Source organism: Mus caroli, unplaced genomic scaffold (assembly GCF_978045245.1).
Source record: "Mus caroli unplaced genomic scaffold, Mus_caroli_1 scaffold_13, whole genome shotgun sequence".
Lineage (NCBI taxonomy): Eukaryota > Metazoa > Chordata > Mammalia > Rodentia > Muridae > Mus > Mus caroli.
In genome coordinates, this window is record NW_028227268.1 from 98,977,868 (window position 1) to 98,993,854 (window position 15,987).

Below are 15,987 nucleotides of genomic sequence, written 5' to 3' on the forward strand. Positions count from 1 at the left end.
CATTCATCTGTGTCGTGATAAAGTTTGTAATCAATTTTGAAATCAGCATGAATCTCGTAGTTCTCACTGGGATTTTGAATTTAATATCTTAGCTATAGTATGTCTGTCATTTACTTATGTTTTCTCTGATTTTAAGGTTGTGGGCTTCTGTCTATGGCATTGAATCTCAACTCAAAACTGCAGTTTAGTGTTTTTCCTACTGCACCAAACATCATCTTTTCTGTTTTTTAGAGGAACTATGTATACCTTGTTCAGTTTCAGGATAACAGAAAAGCACATTCTATGAAGCCCAGAATTTCCCCCAACAAGGCCCAGTGTGTACTTCATTCTTAGTGAACTGATTTGAGCAGAATAGAATGTGTAAAACCTGGATTCAAGTTCTGGAATATAAAAATCATCATACACAATGAATTTTTTTAAGTATGCATAGCATATATCTATATGTTCTGCATAGCAATGCTCAAGAAAAGCTCACCATAGCATCCAGCAGACCAATCAGTATGGGATTAAACCATACTGGCTCTGAAATTAGGAACTTTATCAGAAATTACCACTGAAAGTCAATAGAAGCATCACCAAAATAGCATCGATAACAGAAGCAAAGGTACAAAGACAATGTGTCATCTACATTGGTGACTTCAGCCCTGGAGACTCTTCTAGCCCTGCCTCTTACCTACACCCCTACTCAAGGCTGCCCATCAAACCCACACTGCCTCCATGTGCCAAAGAGGAAAATTACCTTCAAAGAGCGAGGCTTCTCTGGACCCAGACTTACTGCCATATTTCTCCCATAGACTTTACATCTAACTTTTCAGCAATGGAGGCTGGAGCTGATTGGATTATAAGAATACAAATGGATTAATTTGGGATGGATTAGATACATCGCAAAACATAAGTTTGACTTGCATTAACATAAAAATGTCATAAAAATGTAGATGCTGAGGCAGGGCTTATTTGTGATGCTGCTAATGCATTGTTACTCCAGCGAAAGATGCACACAATATTTACGCTGTGTCTGACCACATAAAACACGTCGTGCACACATGCAATGCTTTTATGGAGAGGGAAAAGAGCCAGAGGGGCCCTTCAGAATTCCAATTCTTCAGCCTCTGATTTTCTCTTTTTACAATTTTTTTCTTTATTTTCAAGAAACAAATACAGTTTTAAACCATCATTACTGTATTTTGAACAGTTAATATTTCATATCGTGACATCGCTACTCAGAGGTAACAGGTTTAGTTGATTACTATTTGTTTATAGAGGCAGAGAAACCTGCAATCACAGGGAACAGAGAAGGATTGCAATTAGATCTATTGGCTGAGAGCTGCACCTTGCTGACCCGCGGTTAAGTGGTTAGCGCTATCAGAGAGAAAATGCCTACTGGCAGCTGGCACATCTGCACATAATAATACAGGCACAACTGACACGGTCACTAAAGGCTGCTGCTCTCCTCTCTACCCAGAAGCTGAAAACAGATCATGCTTTTTAATAGTGCATCAACACGTTTCTTCTGAATTAGCATAATCATGTGAGTTTGGGAGGAAATGGGTATCTTGGCTAAGCTGCTGTGAATTCTTCAAAGTACTCAAATAAAAAGGGGTTCTCCCCTCCCACGTGAACCTGATTCTATACCAAGCTTATAGTTTATTCCGAAAAGAAAAAAGCAATGGGGCGGGGGGGGAACCACAGTTAACCAAAGTGTTTTAGTACAACAAGGAAAATCCTGCACAGGATGAACATAAGCATATGCTTGAGCTGGGGGAGAAGTAGTTAGCACAAATGCATCTTAAAAGCCCATCAATAAGCTGAGGCTGAGAGAAGAGTGCCTGGGATTAAGGAAGAGCTTGTGTACATGCTACTACACAAACACTTTACAAACTCAGTCTATCTCGCAGGCCAGCATTTCCATAGCCAGGTATCCTCAACCCTCTCTCTTTCTTCCAGATTCCCAAATGAACGCTGCTGGGCCATGCATGGCAGTGCATCTCCCCTCACTCCCTCCCTCTTTCTCTCCTTCTCTCATCCCCTCCTCTCTCTTCCATCTCTCCCTCATATGAGAGGATGATCTACAGATAGTAGACCAGACACATTTCAATGCTATTCTGAGACGAGGAGGTGCCCTGGGTCCTAGTAGCCTCTTACTACCTGGTGGAGGCATAGGGGTACCTCAGATGTTTAACCAGCTGCTTTATCACCCTGGCGCCCCTCAGACCCAAGAATATCGCAATCCTAAGGTTAAGCCTCAACCCTTTGGAGTAGCAACTATAATCCTTTGGACTCCTCGTTATAGAGTTACTTACTAGAACCACCTGATCAAATCATCCCATGTATTCTCTCACAGAGACTAAGTTACTCATTGTCTGCATAAAATTATACAGTAGATTATAGAACTGAGAAGGTAGGCGTTGAAAATCCCTTCTAATTATTCTGCTGTACATTCTGGCCTATGGGTAAAAAATAACAGTGGAAGAAATAAACACCTAGCACCAAGAAAAATTAATACCAACCTTTTGATACCTCTTAAAATTGAATCAATTAAATTACTGATATAATAGCTTACATGTAAGCAGAGATATGCTATGTAAGTAATGTATGTTTGAGGGAAGCCTCAAGCTTGCTCAAGTTGCATTCCATCTTGGATCAAGCTTGCTCTCCGTCTCTCTCTGTCTCTGTCTCTGTCTCTGTCTCTGTCTCTCTCTCTCTCTCTCTCTCTCTCTCTCTCTCTCTCTCTCTCTCTCTCTCTCTCCTCCCCCTAGAACAGCTTAAGACCTTCCAGCACATGTTTATGGGTGGCTACACTGGGAGTGAAAAACCAGGGTAGAAGACAATAAAAATGTTGTCACTATTGCTTGCAATTTTCACAGATCACAATTCTGGACAACAAACCTAAGTCAGTACATGAAATGAGTTGAAAACAACTTCACTTCAGACATTTTTCAAATCCACAAAGTCTTAAATCAAGCCTTAACAAATTTCAAAGAATTTCAAAGGCCCTAGCCTCTGATCACAGTGAGATCAGATCGTCTTTTAGTGACAAAAAGAGAAGGGAAATCTGTTTCTAGCTGTCCTACACAGCAGCTAGAGGCCTGGGAGGGATGAAAAGGTTGAGACCAAGTGTGAAAATATTGAATAAGAGAGTACACTAATAATAACAAACCAGACACAAAGCAACAAACAGAAACCATAGCCTAGGCTCAAAAAATAAAAAGAGGTACATACTGAGATTGCTTATGAAAATATTCTACACCAAAGACAATGAGCAGAGCTTTATAACAGACTAAACAAAAAACATGCTTTCAAAGAAACAACCTTTTAGAAGGGCTGGATGCCCAGCAGCAATGATATCCTGAATCAGTGGGGAAAGTTTCTTGGTGCAAAGAGAAGAATAACCATGCTAATCTAGATTATATGACCAAGAAAGTAGCTTTCTAATGTCAGGGGATAATAAATACATGAACTAGAAGCCAGGAACTAGCAAAAACATTTACCAACAGAGGCCATACCAGACACATTTCAAACAGAAGGTGAATAATTTTAGATTAATAATTTATTATGCAAAAGAATTATGGTGACTTATGCCATTTGGGCTAGAATATACTTCATCTTACAAATCCTATCAGAAATCCCTTTTCTGGGTGCATGCACCTGGAAAGTGAAGTATCAATGAATATCTTGGGAGATTAGGGACAAGTAGGTAGGGTATTCGCATGTTTGTTTATCTTGGAGCCTCACTAGCATAGAACTCACTAAGCATGCCAGCTGCCTTCAAACTTAGTCCCAAACTCCTTCCTGCCTTTGCCTCTAAATGCTGGGATTCTTAGATGTCCGAGGACACCATAGGTAGTAACTGACACACATGAATGATACAGTGCAGAGACTTGCAGCTACTCATTTCTTAGCCAGCTTCAGCACCTCTGAATCCTGGATACAGATGCATGTTTAGACTCACAAGTAACTTTCTTAGTCACTGAAAAATAGTCACAGTGCAAAGTCAGAGCAACAGGAAATAACTTTGATTTCAGCCCATTTCACAAGATTTTAGCCTGTTCTTGCTTACTCTTGCCTTGAACCCATCTTTTTCTGACCACTCCAGCACCAAACAGAAGGACCATAGTCTTATGCAGAATGTCAAGTCAGGTTACACAGTTGATTAAAGCCAATTCCTGCTCACAAACCCAATGCAGTGTGTGTAAATACAACACATGATTATAAATATGATATAACTATGTTATATATACCTACTTTTCTTCTTTCTGTTCTTTTTAAATTATTCTTAATTTTCATATGCTTTTAGGCCGGATGCCTAAATTAACTTTGTATTCATTTTGTTACAAACACTTGAAACTAAGTATAATTATTGTAAATATGAGAATAAATGTGAATAAATATTGACTCAGAAAAAGCTGTAATAATTGTGTTATAAAGATTTTTAAAAGCAGACAAAAGTTAGGACACAGATAAAAAATAATGTATTCATTGACAAAGTATTATAACTAAAGTAGTCTAAAGACAGTAAGATCCATAAAAATATAAGAATATTGTTTAACTTTACCAGTGGTTCTCAACCTTCCTAATGCTGTAACCCTTTAATACAGTTCCTCATTTGTGGTGACTCCCAACCATAAAATTATTTCATTGATACTTCATAACTGTAATTTTTGCTACTATTATGAGTCTTAATGTAAATATCTGATATGCAGGATATCCGACATACAACCCATGTGAAAGGATTTTTTTGACTCCCCCTTCAGGGGGTTGTGGCCCATAGGTTGAGAACTACTATATTAGATGCTAGTAAATCAACTATCTCTCTTTAAAATGTTGGGAGTAATCAGAATAGGAGGCATTTACAACTGTCAAAATACAGTAGGAGAGGAGCTTGAGAGAGATGCAGCTCAGTGGGTAGGCAGAAGGGGAGGAGATAGAGATGCAGATCAGTGGGGAGAGGGCTTACCTAGGATGCATGAACCTTGGATTCAATTCCTCCCACACACACACACATAAAATCATGAGTCATAAAAGGACAAGGATCTGAAGCTTAAGCTTGTCTTTGGCTACATAGCAAGTTTGAGGCCAGCTGGATTATATGGGACACTTCATCAAAAAGAAGAAAGGGGATGAAAACACACACACACACACAAATAAATGACAAAAGAGGAGGGAGTGGAGAAACAGTAGAAAAATAATATAAATCAAGGTAGATGCTGCTAAGTATTACAGTAACTATGAAAGACAGATTCAAAGGACTTTAGATCTGAATAACAGAATGAGTTGGTAGCCACTTCATTAATTGCACAGAGTCAATATTATGGCCAGGTATGCCCAGACTTACACAGGTTGTGCAGTCATCTTCCATGGACATTCACAGAGAAACTGAGTCACAAAACTGAGAAAGACAAACGAAGGAACTATTGGAGCCCATCCTATTTCTGGAAATTATAGCTAGTCTTCCTGTGGCAAATATCTGTGAGATAGATTTGTAGGCTTATATTTTTCAAAATCCACTTTAATAAGAGTTCTTAAAATCTTCAACCTCATTTGTAGTCCACTGACCAAAGGTAGGGGAGGAAGGAGGCTATGGACCTGTTCAGAAGTAGTTCTTTGAGGCGATTCCAATTTTTGTTGTCTGTAGAACAGTCCACTAGTAAAACTTCAAACATGAATTAGCAGCAGCTGCTTGATCCAAAAGTAACCACAAGGCTTTGCCAATCAGCAAGAGTCCACCAAAGCAGCAAGAAGCATCCAGAACACCATCAGAAGTTCTTTGATGCAATTCTTTCCAGAGTTATGACAAGCAAAGATTAAAGTAGAAATCAAGGGGAACCAATGACAGAGCATCATCAGTGAAGACCAGTGTAAGTGAAGCCCAGTGAAGCCCAGTGTCAGCGAAGCCCAGTGAAGACCAGCAAGGCGAACCAATATCAGAGCATCATCCACTGTCTGCTAAGTTATACTTACACTCTTTCCAAACATCCCATGTTCTCTCAAGCATACACTGGAGCAAAGCATCACATCACCTGCCTTTCACCAGGCAGCTTTCAGAAAAACAACACGTTAAAGATCAGCAAAACCTCCGCTCACATGTTTGCTTCAACAAAGAATTCTCTCATAAAACAGTTTCCAGAAAAACATCACATGACACAACTGGGTCTCCCACAAAGCCACATCTTTCTACTTCACAGGTCCCTTGGTTATACCCAGCACCTACTGGACAATTAAAAGAACACCCAGTCTTACTACTTAAAATACAATAGCTCCACTGAAACAAAGATGCCATGAATAAAGTCAAAAGTTGAGAGAGGAGTTGAAAAAAAAAACATTTTTAAATTAATTTTGTTTATTTATCTTATGTGTATTGTCTATATGTGTGGCCATATATCATGTGAGTGTCCAGTACCTCAGTGGCCAGAAGAGAACATCAGATTCCCGGGAACTAAGTTACAGGACAGCTGAGAGCTGCCATGTGAGTGCTGGAAATTGACCCAGGCTTTTCAGCAAGAACAACCAGTGTCCCTAACCATTGAGCCATTGCTCCAGTCTTAGGGGAAAAATTCTTTTAAAAATATTGAGTTTCATGCATTTGTGTGTATGAGAGAGAGAGAGAGAGAGAGAGAGAGAGAGAGAGAGAGAATGTGATTGAGAGAGTATAAGTGTGTATGATAAAAATATAAAAGAACCTATAGTATTCCTAAAGAATGTCCAAAATTGATGAAAAGAATAAAAATATCATTAAGAAGTGAGCAAATTTCTGAATAATTTTTCAAAATGCCCCAAACATATGATAAGATATTCAACTTTCACATTATTTTCACAGAATGATTACATGATGAGATGCCTTCAAGTTGAGAAAATATATCAAAATCATGACTTTGACTCTGTGGCAAGGCAATACTTTCCAGAGTTATGACAAGCAAAGATTAAAGTAGAAAGAATCTCCTTCATACATTGGAGGGACAAGTGAAGCTGTCCAGACAGCATGAAAGGAATTGGGTAACTTGCTTTCTTAATTGCATGTATGAAGATATACTTGCTCTCAGCACATGTGGAGTTAGCAGTTAATATCAAGGGGGTTTTCCTCACTGACTTTTTTTGAAAAGATCTTATATTGAACTTGAAGCTCAGCACTTCAGGTAGCTGACTGGCCTGTGAGACTGGGAGATCTGGAGGCTTCCCAGGGCAAGAGTTACTGGGTTTTATATGGACTTGGTGAAGCCAAAGTCAGGTCCTCATGCTTAGGCAGCAAACCCCTTTCTCATTGATCCATCCCTCAATCTTTGGCAATTTCTGACAAAATTCTGCATACATTTTACTTTTCTATTCCATTAATTCCACCTTTAGAAATTTACATTTGCAGCAATATCTTTAGAAGCTCACAAATTTCTTTGATAAGAAATTATTAGTAATTGGCAAAATAATGAAAACCACCTCTTCTGGTTTCATTTCTGTTGCTTCAAGGAGAAAGTCATTTTTGTCTTACAGCTCCAAGCTATCGTCCATTATTACAGAAAAGGCAAGGCAAGAACTTAAGAGGATCTCATCCAGTCAAGTACAGAGAGAGAATAAATACATGGATCTTTGTTTGCATCTTCTCAGCTAGCTTCTTCCTCTCTTACACTGTTGAGAGCCTCCTGCCTGGCGAGTGGTACTGCCCATAATGAGCTAAATTCTTGAATTAACTAACAATTAAAGTAATCCCCCACACACTTGCCCACAAGCCAACTGATATAGACAATTTCTCATTAAGGCTTTCTCCTCTGGTGATTCTAGATTGTGTCAAGTTGACAATAAAAACCTGACTAAATGTCCCAATATACGAAATGGGTGGGCTAAACTATCATATAAAGCAATGATGTACTGGGCAAGTATTTCACAACAAGAAAACAAAGAGGAATCTTTGTAAATAGATACAAAGTGATCTCTATCGAGTAATATGAAGTTAATATGTAAAGTACAAGAGCAAATGTTCTGAATACTATCTTCTACATAAAAGGTAGAGAGGAGAATAAATTTCGTTCTTTGTTCTTTCTGGAAATAAATGAAGACGCAGTAAATTAGAAAACAGCAAAATTGGTTAACTTCAGAGGAATAAGATTGAAAAGATAAGAGAAAATGAGACAAACACCTTCAGGTACTTCTGATTTTTAGAAGTGAGCTAATAGTCTAAGTACTCAAAGACAGTCTATTAACAAGAGGGGAAATAGAGTTTATAACTAATAAATAGGAATAGTATCTAGGCTACTACAATACAGATCGTAGAAACCTAAATGAAAAGGGAAAGAAATAAATTCAACTGAAGTAAAACGAAATAATAGAAACATACTGAAGGACATTTAAACAAAGGACTAATACAGATAGCTTTGAGCAGAGTGTTCTATATGCCTAAAGTTGAAGGAAAAACAAAATCACAAAAACAAACCTTGACCTCTTCTCAATTGATTTATTTTTGTAGGACCACAGGAGCAGCATCTTTGAAACTATTAATGTATATAATACAGCACTAAGCAAATGAGTAAATTTGTTTACATTTTGATGATCCTGGATTCTCAATATGAAAAAGAAAAGATGCCAGTCTTTGTGGCACACGCCTATAACCCCAGCTCTTTGGAGGCAGAGACAGGTGGATCACTATGAGTTTGAGGCTAGCCTGGCCTACATTAGCAAGTTCAAGGACAGCCGGGGTTCCATGGTGAGATTCTGTCTAACAGAGAGGGAGAAAAGGAGATTGATGGAAAGGTAGGAGGGGAGGGAAGAAAAATAAGAAAAGACCTGAATGTGTTGATAGAAATCTAAGGCAGATCTATACCTGTAATAACAATGCCTGTAAATTTTAAATTCTAGCTTCATTTGTTGAAAAAACTTCAATGTGATGTCATGATAGCAGCAAGTACATCTAGAACTCTAGTCTTGACCTCTGAACATCATTTCCCACTAGAAATAAACAGAAAGCTCACTGAAGAAGGAGTTGTTTACAGATATGCAATAGAGAAGATATAGTATATATACATCCAGGAAACCCTCTTATTCCAGAAAGGATGGAAGTGCTTTCAGAGGATGGTAGAGTTATGGGAAGAAAAAGAGAAAAGTGGAGTTGGAAGGAAAGATAGAAGAAATGGAGTGAAGAGAGGGACGATGGGTAGAAAGATGTGGGGGACAATGGGGGTATGAAAGAGGGTCTCCACTCAACAATGTCTGATTCTTTGAGCATCAAAATAACAGGTAAAGCTTCCTATAAAATGTGTGAATTTGTACAGTCATATTGATTATTACTAAATAAACACCTGAAGAAAGAGGCCTCTTCTATATGAACAAATACAAGTGAGTTTGGAGACAGCAGCAGAAGTGCAAGAATATTGCCATATTAAACTATCAGAGTAGGAGTTATCACTGTAATTTAAATCTTGGGTTCAAACCCGATGAGTCACAAGATGAGTAATGAAAAAAAGAGCATAAAACGTGTCTCTGCACTGTATTTATTAGTTATAATCTAGTTTTTAAAAAGTAACTTTATAAGATTAAAACCATTAATACCTTGATCAGTTTATGAAAATTCAGATCAAAAGTTACAAGCACACCTCATGTGTCTTTGAATGTGAGCACACAACATCATCAGTGCAGATCTACACAGAATTCTCATCTAGAACATGGAGCCTGAATCCTATTATGAGGAAATGTTGCATAAAGTCTGAATTTAAACTGCCCTGTCAAGTAACTAGTATTTTGTTTCAATATGATAAAATATGAAGATTTAAATGTTTTTCTCAGGTTAAATAAAAAAGAAAGATAACAATTAAATATACTGTATGAGCCTGGGGTAGATCCTATACTCAAGGAGAAAAACCACACTACGAAGAAATTTCATTTAGTTCATAAATTTAGAATATGGAGTAATAATAAAAAGTACCATGTATCATTACAAAGCTTCCTATGGTTTGATAACTGTGTTATGGTGACAGGAGAGGATATACTCGCTCTTAGAAAATCTACAATGATATATTAAGGCAACAAACATATGACAAGTGATTCAGAAAATGATGCACTAGATATAAAATTATTATTTCATTTTTTAAAAATGGTGAATTTGGATAAAATGTATACAAATGGTCTCTGAAATATCCTTGTAATTATTTCAAATCAGATACTTCAAAAATAAAGTCTGGGGGCAAGTAAAGTGGCTCAAATGGATGAGGAGCCCAGTGCCCTAAACCCACATGAAGGTGGGAAGAAAGAAGCAATTCTATAAGTTGTCCTCGGATCACCACACATGGGCTGTGGCATTTCCATACCCATATACATCATACCTACAATAACAATAAATAAATGATGTTTTTAAAATAAAGTATGAATAGTTAGGGGAAAATTGTGTTCTCTATAGTTCCTGTGCCAATGTTAGCACTATTGAATTCCAGCACCACCCCATCTGTAGCCTGTAGTCCCTGCCCAGAGCAAATGAACTATTGCATGCAGATGCCATGGGAAGAGGCACCTCTGCCCTTCCAGAAAGCCCCTACTGAAGCATCTCTGAGTATTTCTGCCATATGTAACCCAATGATCCCTGGCCACTGAACCTTCCATCCACAGAGGAGGTAGCAGCATCTCAGATCAAGTTCCTTCAGCATCTTTACTTGGCTGTTGACTTCTCCTCAGGGATGGCTCATGCAATCATGGCTTCTCCATCCTCACACACAGAAGGGAACCCACAGTGCTTTCAGTTTTTAATGGACCTGGCATGTGCTGACTGTAGGTACTTGGGTCATCACATTAGTTAGGTGAAGATGAGTCCAAGAGAAGTCTTGGCAAATCTCTGCTCCAGCATTTGCTTCAACCATGTGCCAGGCCACAGATACACAGATACACACTGTTGTTGGCATCAAATATGAACAGTTATTGTGCCTCAAGTCTGAGATATTGCCTTGGTGGATTTCTGTTTTAAGTTAACCTTTGGGGTGAATGGAAGTAGAAGGGGGCATTAAACAACTGTGCAGTTGCTACTTGAAGATCAACTCAATGTACTGAAAGGCTTAAATTTTCTGAAAGATCAAAAAGAATGGTTAAGCATCTCTAAAGACTCCTCCACACCCAAAGTCACCCTCTCAGGAGTGAGAAGGGGAAGAAGGTTCTAGACTGTCAGATAATCATCAATTCCTAATCTCTAGCTAGCATTTTTAGACTGTCATGTGGAGCAGGTCCTAACTCTAGTCCTGGTCAGAGCCTGAACTCATAAACAACATACTAAAGTCCCTTATGAGTCTGGTTGCCCAAACAAAGTAGAGAAAAACAAAACCTAGACCTCAGAAGTGGGCTTCATCCTAGGCCTTTCTCTGGGATTATTCAGGAATTCTGAAAACAATGAACTGCTAAGGAGGGTGGGAGCAGTGATCAATTAGAGAAGAAACTAGAGTGGGCAGGCTCAATAGTAAGAGACCTTTACTCTATTTCTACCAGGATCTAATAGAATAAAGATATGGAATTCTATACTGTAAGGAGCAGTGAGTCAGAATTCTCTTAGGCAAAGTCAATTTTTTTAAATTTTTTTTTAAAAAATCACTAATCATTGGGAAATCCTGTATGTGGGTAGGTAAGGGGGATTCTAGAAATAGTTTTGCCATCTATCAGCACAGTAACTGAGTGTTGTCGTCCAAAGCCTAGAACCCAATGCAAAGGGCATTAAGGGTTTTGGCGAAACCTTGAGCTATTTGGGGGACTGTAGCAAAACACCTAGATCCTAAAGGGAGATTCTTAATTGAATGGGGGAGAAGATAGGTCCATGGAGCCCTTAATAGACTAAAAGCTCCTTGGAATACCTCTGGCTTGTCACCTGAGGGGGGAAGGCTCAAAAGAATAATGAGTAGATTCTAACAGTGATTTTGATGAAAAACTAATTAGGAACATAACAAGGAGATTATTAATTCCTGCCAGAATCAAAATTACAGACCTTACCATGTTGGAAACATGAGCTCTGGAAAAGAACAACTCTCAGGCCATGTTTTAAAGACTGCAGCCTAGAAGGGAGGATGGGCAAGGAGAGTGTAGAGGGAATCAGAGATGGGTACCTAGGGGCAAATGCTCAGGGACTAGAGACTTTGCAACAGTCAAAGGAATGAGAGTGCAGTCTGTGTGTGCTTCCCTGGGAGAGCAGGAGATAGCACAGATGCTGGGTTATATCCTTGCACAGCTTCTAAAGTCAGACAAGATATTGAGAAGAAATGCCGTGGGCAGAATTGTTGCCAAGCTTGAGGATGACCTAAGTTCCATCCCTAGGACTCAACTGGTAGAGGGGTAGAACACAATCATGTAAGTGGTCTTCTGAGCTGTACACATACGCTGTGTTAGGAGGTAGGCAGAGGCAGCCAACACTGAACAGCGCTAAAAATAGTTGCACGCTTGGTTTTGGTTTTGGTTTTGTTTAAGACATGGCCTCTGGCTGTCCTGGAACTCACTCTGTAAATCAGGCTGGCCTTAGACTCAGAGATCTGCCTGCCTCTGTCTCTCCAGTGCTGAGATTAAAGGTGTGCCACCACATCTGGCTGCAACTTAGGTCTTGTCCGACCTGGTGACAGGTGCTAGCCATTCTCTTGTCCCAGAGTTCAGATGAACAGGATTCAAACAGTTTTCTTTATATTTTTTAACCATAAAGATAATTTAGTACTACATAATACATAAGGTCAACATCAGGAGAATTCTAAAATAATGAGATGAAATTAATATGGTATTCCCATGTTCCCAATGGGCAAGTTGGGTCCTAAGAACTGATGGTAACTTAATCAGCCGAGAAAACCAGTTGTTGCTTCCCCCCATCTTCCAGGAAGTATCTCCCTCTACTCTGTCCCCAGATGCCTCTGGAGATGCATGTCTACTTTTAAGGAATGTTTGTAGTCTCTTCTCTCCTTGACAAGATCAGGACAATGCCATAATTTTCTGTTAAGTAGTTTATTTCTCTACAGTGGTCATAAACACTAGGTTGATGACAATCTGGAAACACTTCATACACTAAACACAAAACTCACCATGAAGATGGCTTGGTTTTGGTTTTGTTTACGGCATTTCAGCCTCACAAATAACAGGGCTAAGCATTTATCCTACCATAAGGAAATGCATCTTGTTCTTTGTGGTTTCAACATTTTCCCCTTCCTAGTTGTATTTCAGAAGATAAGAGCAGGCCTAGCATAGTGGCTCATGCCTTTTGATCCCAGCTCTGAGGAGGCAGAGGCAAGTGAATCTCTGTGAGTTACAAACCAGTCTGCTCTACATATTAACTTCTGGGACAGCCAGAGCTACATAGTGAGACTCTTGTTTCTGAACAAACAAGATGAGGGCAATAAAGAAGAAACTTAAATACTCTCTCTCTCTTTCTCTCTCTCTCTCTCTCTCTCTCTCTCTCTCTCTCTCTCTCTCTCTCTCTCTCTTTCTCTCTCTCTCCATCCCTCCCCTCACCCCTCCCCTTCCCCTCCCTCTCTTCCCCCTCCATTGTCCCAATGTTTTTAACCTTCAAATGTTTATTTTACTCTCCTCTAACAAGCCATTGAAATTAAAACTTCAAATTTTGCAATACTTTAAAATGTGAACATGAGTTGATAGGTAAGGCCTTCGTTATTTGTTTTCTAGGCAGTCATTTCTGGATATCTAGAGACTTTGGAGAATATCAAAATCTATTGATGCTCATCATTGACCTAAACAGTGTAGTGGTGATATAGAAACTATACAAATTATTATCCCATAGTTTTTTAATCTTTTGACTCTTTGCAATACCTGGTATTATGAAAATGCTATGCAAGAAGTCATTACACAAGAAAAACAATGTCTGCCTATGTCCTGACATATGAAATTGCTGGGGAATATTTTTCATCAACAGTTGGTTGTTTCCTTAGTTGAGAAAGCCACAGATAGGGGGAACTGACAGTTCTTACCCCTGCAATAGCTGTAGAAAACCCATGGGTTTCCCTTGATCATGAAAGAGGTCTCCTTTGACACATCTCTCAGGTCACAGTATCCTGGACCAGAACATATGAGGCCAAAAGAACTCAAGAGAGACCTCACAAGAAGGGGAGCTCTTGCTAGTACCATTAAGTTACATAAATCTCCTAAAATTATAGTGACAATAGACAATCTAACCAGATTTCATGGAAACTGCTGTGAAATGGCAATTAAGTCTAGCTGAATAGACAAAGCAAATAATGGAGAAATAGAGAATGAGTTATTCTTCAATTCAATATGATAAATGAGAGCTTTGGGAGTTGCACTAGTAATTTAAATTACACACTCCTTGGCCAGTTGTTAGAAGGCCTGGCTGCCTCAGACCAACTGAACCAGTGTGGAGACCACATCATATTCTCTCCCACATGGGAAAGGAGAGCAAGCATGCATATAACCATTTCACACATCTCCAGTTTTTACAACTCTTCCAGGGAAACAGCTTGTTTGTTTTTTAGAAAACTCCATTTTGTCTCTTGAACCACCATTCCCCCATGTTTACAATACCCAGTGTCATAAAGCAGGCTGCTGGGGGAGGGGAACTGAAGAGAAGTGCTCCATGTCAGAGCACTTCTTGCTCTTCTAAAAGGCAGAAGATTGATTCCCAGCACACACATGGTAGCTCATTCATCTGTAACTCCAGTTCCAGGGGACCCAATACCCTCTTCTGAAGTCCTGAGGTATCAGGCATACACATGGTGCCCAGACATGCATGCAGGCAAAACACCCATAAACATAAAATAGAAATAAATAAATCTAAATAAAGTGTTGCTAGGCTTCTCAGAATTGATAGAGTCCATGGAAAATAACTCCAAGTTAAATGTTTCTTCCTGAAGAACAATACACAATCAGCTCATGAAGATTCTTTTTGAATATTTTCTGACTCCAAAAAAAGGTGTGAGATCATGAAAACAAACCAATTTAGAAAGATGCAAAAATCAATGGCCATAAATTACAAAGAAAACATCAACATGTGATCCCATGGTCTGCAGCATTTTCTCCTGTGGTAGCTGAGATATGGGTCACATGGCATTCTGGTACGAGATACAGTACACAGATTACAAAGAACATAGGCTTTGCATGGAAGCAGGCTGGAATATTGGCTCTGTTTTAAATAGTAAACAGATTTGCACACTCTTACGTGTTCATTAAGCACCTTCCCCTGGCATTGATGGGGCAGTATTCATTCTTAGGAGAACTGCAAACTTCTACATGCTTCTGAAGATGCCTCCCAGGCAAATACTTTTTATTCAGCACTAATCTGACCAAGAGAAGACAGCAAACATCATCTCCAAGTAGAAATGGAGGCTCATGTTATGGGATTGAGGCCCAGACACTGAACTCTTTGCATCCATGGGGCTGCATATACTAGCTCCCTCAAATTTAGCTCAGAGCTTTATATTTGATATGAGGTTGGCTTCTTCTCTTCTTTCTCTATCCTCCTGCCTTAGTCTGTGCCTGTGTTGTGAAGAGATGCTATGAATACCACATGAACTCCTATAAAGGAAAGCATTTAATTGGGATTGGCTTACAGTTCAGAGGTTCAATCCATTGTCATCATGGTGAAGAATATGGCAGCATGAAGGCAGACATGATGTTGAAGAAGCAGCTGAAAGTTCTATGTCCAGGTTCATAGGCAGCAGAAAGAAAGACTTTGGGCTTGGAATGGGCTTTTTGTAACCATAAAACCCACCCCAATGACACACTTCCTCCAATAAGGCTTCATCTACTCCAACAAGACCACACCTCCTGCTCCTTTTAAACAGTGCCACTCCCTATTATCAAGTACTCAAATGGATGAGCCTATGGGACCATTCGCATTCATACCACTACCACTCTCCATCTTCCCTTCTTCCTTTCCTTCCTCTATATCTTCCCTTCCTTTGCTCCTCTACTTTTTACTCTTCCTCTTCAAAACTGGGTTTTACCTTCCAGTTGGCACCAGCACTGAGCCACCTTCGGCGAGCAGGGACACAGGAACCCCGCCCAACTAGTGGCTCAGGTTCCTTCCAGTCTGCC